This window comes from Mandrillus leucophaeus, unplaced genomic scaffold (genome assembly GCF_000951045.1).
Source record: "Mandrillus leucophaeus isolate KB7577 unplaced genomic scaffold, Mleu.le_1.0 Scaffold600, whole genome shotgun sequence".
NCBI lineage: Eukaryota > Metazoa > Chordata > Mammalia > Primates > Cercopithecidae > Mandrillus > Mandrillus leucophaeus.
The window spans coordinates 219,382-225,824 of NW_012106476.1; positions in this window are offsets into that span (position 1 = coordinate 219,382).

The following is a 6,443-nucleotide window of genomic DNA, read 5'->3' on the forward strand; positions in this document are numbered from 1 at the left end:
TGCCAAGGAAGCAGTTTTCTTCCTGCTTCTTCTTTCGTCTCCAGCTCCTGCCTTCCACTATCCTGTAGACCACAGAGCTACGTGTCCAGCGGCTATCGTCCACTGAGGCTGCTGCCCAATAGTTACCAGCCCATAGGAGGCTGTGTGCCCAATGGCTATCGCCCCCAGTCCTGCTTCTCCAACAGTTGCCAGCCCCAAAACCTCCTCACTTCTGGATGCCAACCCTCGAGTTGCTTGGCCTATGGTCCTCAAACTCTTCACATTGTGTCCAGCAGCCTCAGACCTCTGAGGCCTCTGTTCAGTGGTTGCCAACCTCTGACCCATGTGTTCAACACATGTCATCCATCTTGCTCTGGACTGTGAAACTAGTAGATTCTTTGTTCCGGTAAATAATCACTCTGAGGATCCAAAACAAAAATTCAAACTCCATGGACTTTTGCTTCTTTGCTAGTAGCAACTGATGTTTCTTAGTTTTACTGTGCCTGATCTAATGCAAGATGCTGCTGTCACATGTTTTATCTTGCTTTCATCTTTCCTTGACACCAAAAAAAATTAGTTTACAATGGTATTCAATGTTGCTCTGTTGTGGGAAGAATGTATTTTATTTGCACTATAATAAATGAGATTTAGTCCGAATTAGGAATGTGGTTCAGTGGTTTGTGTTTCATGACTTAGTTTTAACACAGAAATGACCAACGTCAATTTCTTGCAAGATGACTGAATTGGACAAGTGATACTCAACCATATAATCTTACCTGACAGTAGAGGGATTGTTTGATGGTATATTCCTTAAGCTGCTTTTTAGACTTCTGACGCTATGTACTTGAGAGACCCTAAAAATCCTTGGGGAAAGTTGTTTTGAAAAGGAAAAATTAGGAATGATGTCTCTTATCTCTCTATCTTACTGAATGCAATTCCACCAGAATGTTCTTTCTAATTGCAAACCTAACCAAGTTTCTGCTTATGCCTTTGATGGCTTTGTATAATCTATTCCCATAAGATAAATATTCAAACCCCTTAACATGACATCTAGTTTCCCCCACCGTCTTTCTCTCCCGCACCTCTCTGGCTTCATCATCTTTTGCTCAATATTGCAAATAAGAAAACTAAGCTCGTGCAATCCTGACTTACACATAGGTCCCCAAACACATGCTTTTTACAATCATCCAGCCTTTTGCATATGTCATCCTTGAGAGCAGTATGTTCTTCAGCTCTGTTTTAAAATGCATACTCGCTTTTAAAAAACCCAGTCTGAGTTCATTAATTAATCTTTTGATTTATTCAGAAACAAATGTACTGCTTGCATACTATATGCCAGGCACAAAAGATACTGAGGTGAACAAAACAGTCCTGAACTATGGCAGAATTTATCAGAAGTTATATGCTGTGGGACATGTAACAATTAAAGATACATTTTTTTCTCTCACTCAACCTAAAATGTGTATGGGTATATACTTCACAAATTAAAATAAAGTTGTAAAGGCATGAATATTTACCTTTTTGAGGAACTGGAATAGCTAGAAAAGCTAGAAGCTGTATCGCTGTGTAAGAAAGTGATTGGCAGGTGCTAACTCTCAGCTGTTCCTTTTAGACAAGACACACACTTGTGGTTCTCAGTTCCATCTTGCCCTAGAGACTTCCTGACAATGAAGTAGAATGCCAGTTCCACTTACTATCATGATCATGCCGCTGTTGTTAATTTCATTCTGGTTCATCATTTCCCTTATTTGCTTGCTCTCCTGGATATTTTGAATTTGTGAATTCTGTATCCCCTTATTTTTTGCACCCTTTCCCTGGCCCTCTCTGTGCCCCTCACCCTAATCACACATTGGCTCAGCCTGCCTTTTATCTCAGCCATACGTCTGTTGTTAATCTTGTTGAACTGTTATTTTGGCATCATTTGAAATGAGGTTTTCATTAACATATAACATACATAACAATTTTTGAATGTTCTTGAACTGTAACATGAAATTATAAAGTATCTACCCATTGCTCTCTGTCTTTTTGAACTAAATATTATGTTTGTGAGATATTTCCATATTGTTACATGTACCAGTAGTCTTTTTATTTTTTTATGTGTCTAATATTCAAGTTTACAACACCGAAATTTATTTATACATTATTTTGTTGATGAGCATTGAGGTTGTTTCTAGTTTGGATCTATTAGAATTAATGTGCAGAATGTTCTTGTATACTTGTACTATATTTTAATACACTTCTGGAGATATTTCTATTTGGCAATATGTGTAAGGGTGGAATTAAGTTATGTAGGATGCGCTTGTTCAACTCTATTTTATACCATTACAAAGTTATGCCTTGCAGTTTTGCTAATATTGACTTCTACTATCAGAGTATGAGAATTCCAGTTGTTCTACACCCTCACCAACACGTGAAGTTGTCAGCCTATTTATGTTTAGCATTTCTAGTGAGAACAAAATTCTAACAAATGTTTGTGTTATTTTTAATTTTCTTGATGGTCTATTGAATTGAGCAGTTTTTTAAGACAATGTTTTTTGTTTCTTGGCCATTTACATTTTTTTGTGTGTGAAGTAACATTAATGTCATTTGTCCCTATTTTTAGTAGGTTTGTCTGTCTTTAGGATTGGAATAGTTTACATGGTCTAGATATTAACTCTTTGTTGGTTGTACATATTTTGCATAACTTCTTCCATATTATTCCCTGTCTTTTACTCCCTTAATGATGTATTTAGATTAATAGAAATGAGTCTAATTTATTGATTTTCTGTTTATAGTTAGTACTTTTATCATCCTTTTAAAGAAATCTTTGTTTACCCCAAATTAACAAAAATATTAACTTTGGAAGTTTTTTTGTTTTGTTTTCAACATTTAAATACACCATCGATGAATGGTGTGTGTGTGTGTGTGTGTGTGGTGTGAGTCAGGGGCCAAAATTTTAGTTGAATCAGCACCATTTTCTAAAACACCCTCCTTTTTCTACTACTCTGCAATTCTGTGTCCCTTTTTTCATAATTACATTATCTTTAAATGGATGGGTCTGTTTCTAGACCCTATTCTGTTCTGTTGACAAATTGTCTATTGTTACATCACTAACATGTTTTATTTTGTATTGTTTTATTTGCATTTATAATCTCTCCTCTGGACTTTAAGCCCTTTGAAAGCTGTCTTTGTGGCAGTACCATGCCTAGGCTTTCTGTAAATGTTTATTGATTTGAATGACAGTAGATTGTCTTTTGATTGGATGGTGATGAGAAATTCACATTTTTTCCTTTGAAGTTTTAATCTATGCTCTCTTTCGTGAGTCTGAGGGAAACAAATGTTTCCTTCTCATTTCCCTGCAGCTTATAAGTCTGAGAGCTAAGAATTAAGGAGAGTTCTGTATCCAATATCCCATGACTAGACAGGACCTGCTAATAGCTATACCTTCGTTCGTGTGTGATAATTGTCTGTTCCAACTATGTCTGATTTAGTATTTTATTAATTTAATTTCCTTAATATCTGGCACAGTAGCTCTAATTGTTCTTAATTTAGCCACAATCATAGAGATTGTAAATTACTTGTCTGAGATTAATTTCTAAGTTTTCTCAAAGTCCATGTTTTTCTAGTAAACTACATTACAAGTGTAATATAAAGATTTGTTTATTAAAAGGCAATGTACTATCTGATATGTTTTGCCTTCTAGTTGTATGGGTTTTATTTCTATGATGAAAATAAGTGAAGGGTAGGTCTTTAGGCTCCTGTTTTCACGAAAAATTAAATATTCTTTATTAATATTCAAGTACCATTGTGTTCCTTGTGATTAACCTTCTGGATATAGTCATTTTCAAACTGGATTTTACAAAAGCTGACATCCTTTTGTCAAACTGTAAGCTCAAATAATACATTGCCCTTTTCAGCTGAACTTTAATCAAGAAAGCATAATTCTCTATCAAAAGCAATTATGAAGCATCACTATTTTTCCTTAATTTCAAGATCAGACTCCACATATCAAATACATAAGAAAGACACACAGAATCATCTTCTTCCTTATCTTGATCTAAATGGGTTGAGGAAAAAGTAAACATATATACCTGAATAATTATCAGAGTCTTTAAATCAGTCATACATAAGAAAAACAAAAACAGAGTTAGTCTAACAGATTATTCAGACATTTTCAGGGTAGAATTTGGATTCTGAGTCTTCTCTCTAAATTTATCTCTGAATAGTCACTAGCCAGTATAAACATTAATTTCATTCTCCACTGAAACTTTATTTTTGCTTAGAGAATTTTTCCAGAAATTAACTAAAGTGATGCCATTGGGGATGATGACTCAAGGAATGTATGGATTTCTGGTTTCAATTCCAACCCGTAAGGAGCTTAAGAGTCACCACCCCTCTCTTACAACAAGAAAGCAATGGGCAACCTGAAAATCAATGACTTTTCCTGAACCCATCAAAGAGCTAAGTCTGGAGGGCAAAATTCCACTCCAAAATCTGAGGAGACAGGTGAGTCTAGAGTCACATCTGGAGTATGCTTTCCTAGAGCAAAAGCTGCTGAAGTCATCATCGGGTAGGAACAATTAAATCATAAATTTTGAGGAATTTCTGGAGGCTGAGTGTGTACTAGCATGTGTATCAAACCTTCCTAGCTGCCACAGTCTTAAGGATGCCTCATACCTCATATACTTCATGGGTTTTGCCTCTAGGGATCCCACAGGTTTCTCATGGAAGAAATCCAAGGATGATGCCCCGATGGCTCTGTCAAGAGAAAGGGAGGAATAATCCTAGAAAAGCATGCTCAGAACCTCCTCCATAATAAATCCTTACTCTTCAGGAAAAAAAGACTTTACCAGGACCTTATTCAATCCAAGGAAATGGTATTTTCCCTCTCCACACCACACCCCTACTACTTTTCTGGCTCACTTAAGTAGAGAGGACTAAGAAATACCAGTGAAGGTTACAGCTCAGGGACACAGGTCCAATAAAAGACTAAGGTTTAATTATAAGATTATGAAATGCCTCCCCGCTCTTCTATCTTTCCGCCTGCACCAGCAAGGCTCCAGTTGAATAACAATGGATTATAGTTGAAAGGGCTCCATGAAGCAGATCGTCTCTAAGGAGGAGTACTTAGGTCAGCTGAAAACCAAGAGGGTAGACAAAAATTAAGGGTACTAGAGAAATCTGAATCCTCTGACACCTACAGCTACAGCAAATATTAAACACAGCCCAACTTCTAGTCAGAATCATTTCAAATCTAACACTAAATGCCAATTTGTCTCAGTTCCTACTACTCAATACAACACAACTTTCAACAAAAAAACACACCGAAAGGCAATGAAAGCACAGCCTCCAAAGTAAAAGCAAGCATACACATCAGACTCAAATATGACATAGACATTGGAATCATCAGACATAACTTAAAATAAGTCTGATTAATACATTTAGAGCTCTAACAGGAAAAGTAGATATAATAACATATAAAGACAGATGGACAATGGAAGCAGGACAAAGCAGCATGGAAAACAAGATCAAAGCAGACAGAAATTTAAAGAATGAATTAAATAAGCTAGAAATAAAAATTACTGCAACATAAATCAGTACTTATTTTAACGGTCTCGTTAGTAGACTGGACTTGATGAAGGGCAGAATCAGTGAACTTGAGGCTACGCCAATAGAAACTTCCCAAACTGAAATGCAAAGATTAAAAAAAAAAAACAGGAAAACAACAACAACAAACACCAAAACACAGAAGAGGACATCCAAAACTATGGAACAATTCAAAACGTATAATATACTCTTAACTTCAGTGTCAAAAGGAGAAGAAATAAGATTGTGAAGCAGTAATGACTGAGAACTTTCTAATTTTAATGAAAAACACCAAACCACATATTCAGGAAGCTCGCAGAACACCAAGCAGCATTTTAGAATAAAACAAAAAGATTATTATACCTAGGCATATCATATTCATACTTCAGATAAACAAAAATGATGTGAAATCCTGAAAAAAAAAAAGCCAGGGGAAAAATACCTTATCTATAGAGAAACTGGGACAAGAATTACAATAGACTCCTTGTCAGAAGTCATGCATGCAAGAAAAGCGTGGAGTGAAATATTTAAAACACATGCAGTGACATGACTACCGACTCATTGTTCCACTTATCATTTAAATCATTAAACTAGTCATTTTCTTTGCTTTTTTTTAAGACTATGTTCCCTGAAATGGTTGGGGGAATCTACTTAAACAGTTCAGATTGATAATTCAGTCAGTGATTCATTGTACAATTTGATAAATGCCACTTTTATCCTTGGAAGTAATTTCATCATGCATAAGCACTCAGTCAGTAATAAGGAATTTCTATTATATGTCAAGCCCTCTTCTACATTCTGGAAATACAATAATAACTCAATCTGGGGGAATGACAAAAAATAAATCATAAATATTGATAAAGAAATATGATAATATAAGAGTATATAAAACAGTATGA